We start from the raw sequence: 2,093 nt of genomic DNA on the forward strand, positions 1-2,093 counted from the left end.
GTTCTCTGTGGAATTGATGTGATAGGTCTTGAATATCTTGTTGATAATTAACCCAATCAAGTAACATTGCCAGGAAATCTTTATTCTTTTCCTTTTTTAAAGGTTCACAGACTTTATTTCTTAGAGCAGTTTTAGGTTTACAGAAAAAGTGAACAGGAAGTGCAGAGTTCCATACACTCCCACTGCTGCCCCCTAACCAGTTTCCTCTATTATTAACATATTGCATTGAAGTGGTACATGTATTACAGTTGATGAACTGATATTGACATATCATTAACTAAAGTCAATAGTCTACATTAGGGTTCACTCTTTCTGTTGTATAGTCCTATGGGTTTTGTCAAATGCATAATGTTATGTATCCACCAATACAGGATAATACAGAACAGTTTCACTGCCCCCAAAATCTTCTGTGTTCCACCTATTTAACCCTCCCTCCAACTCCTACTTTTCTTCTTTAATACCCAAATTAAGCCACAGTAATATAAATTAGTTGGAGCTAAGAATTTGCTTAAATAACCAGTGATTCCCCATGGCAATCAAAATTTCTTAATTATTAATCTGGACTAGCACTGTCCAAAAGAAATATAATGTGAGCCAGTATGTATTTAAAATACTCTAGAAGCTGCTTTAAAAAGAACAAGTAAAATTAATTTAATATTATACTTATCCCAATATATCCAAAATATCAATTTCAACATTAAGTCAATATGAAAGCTGAGATATTTTACATTTGGGGGGTACTAATTCTTGAAATCCAGTGCGCATTTGACACAGCACATCTAATTTCAGCCTAGCTACATACATTCTGAGTGTTCAATCAGTAGCCACAAGTAGCCAGTGACTAAGTAGCCAATACCTGTCAGGTACAGCACAGATTTAGACTTTGAGCAACTTGAAAGCGGGTTATCCTTTTCTCTGCAGGGCCTCTAGAGTAGGCATGCAGTGAATATTTTTGAAAGGTAAATCAGAAAGATCCTGATTCTTACATGTTCTGCAATTACTTTCTTTAAACTCTCCAGCCTCAGAAAAAGTGGAATGGGGATCATGCTTATTCCTGCGTATCAAACCAATGAGTATGGGGCTTCCTGACTCCCAGAAGGCCTGAATCATCCGAAATGTTGACTCATGAACCTAAGGTGACTGAAATGTAACGTGAACCAAATTAGCTTTCCAAGGCATCTTTGTATTTCCACTTTCCGGTCTCCCGCCGCCTCTCTGTTTGGGTGACTCACTCTCCTATCATGTAAGAGTCCAGCATCAGGCAGGGCCCCAGACTCGCTTTGGAAGAAGAGCAGACTTTCAAATGGTCGGCCCCAGATCCCCAGTTAATTCAGCACAGCTGTTTTGCCTACCAATTCCAGGGGCTGCGGTTTAGACTGAGTGAGTCTGTCAAAAAAACAAGTTTTTTCTTATTTGAGGGTGGTAGTAGTAGTGATGTGGTTTGGCACATTAAGTGAAAAAATAATATTTTATTTCTAAAATCTTTAAAAATCCTTAGGGCCCACTTCACAGTCCCGTTAATACCTTTCTCCAGTCGGGTTTCTTCCTTTCCCGGGAGGAAAGTTTCCACTCCCAGTCCCCCAGGATAACGCCCTTCCGGTGGCGCGCCAGGAACCGCGCCGACCCCTCCCAGCCAGCAGCCCGCCCCCTTTCCCAGTGCTCTACGACAGACGGACCCCCAGCTGCCGGCAAGGCCAAGACCCCACCCCAACTCACAGTTACTCAAAGTGGGGGTGGAGCTCCCAGTCCCAGCACCGCCCATTGAACGCAATCCCCGCCGGTAAGAGAGAGGAAGTGCCGTAATCCCCACCCACTTTCATCTCCTTCCCTCTCCATTGGCCTGGCTGGACGCCTATCTTCTCTATCCTGTAGCCGATTGGCTCTCTCCCTCCCGCGCCAGTCCCTGCCCTCCCCCGGGTAGGGTGAGTCACGCCAAACTGGGCGGAGAGTCCGCTGGCCTCTCTCCTAGCTCGTCTGGGCGGCGGCGGCGGCAACTGGGGACAGGGCGGGTGGCGCATCACCGGCGCGGAGGCAGGAGGAGCAGTCTCATTGTTCCGGGAGCCGTCACCACAGTAGGTGCCTCGGCTCGCTCG

General features: G+C 45.5%; 1 protein-coding gene across 2 annotated transcripts in view; it reads left to right on the plus strand.

Annotated features, from left to right (window-relative positions):
* Positions 1-1,676: 1,676 nt before the first annotated feature.
* The window catches only part of RTN4 (reticulon 4), a 78,995-nt gene continuing 78,578 nt past the window's right edge, over positions 1,677-2,093 (plus strand). The window contains exon 1 of one of the 2 annotated variants that reach the window (XM_011996518.1): positions 1,677-1,780. The gene's annotated coding sequence lies outside the window, so the exon portion shown is untranslated. Of the gene's footprint in view, positions 1,781-1,898; positions 2,073-2,093 lie in introns of those variants that run through there. The other variant, XM_011996516.1, reaches the window with a different exon arrangement.

Source organism: Mandrillus leucophaeus, unplaced genomic scaffold (genome assembly GCF_000951045.1).
Source record: "Mandrillus leucophaeus isolate KB7577 unplaced genomic scaffold, Mleu.le_1.0 Scaffold518, whole genome shotgun sequence".
Taxonomy (NCBI): Eukaryota; Metazoa; Chordata; class Mammalia; order Primates; family Cercopithecidae; genus Mandrillus; species Mandrillus leucophaeus.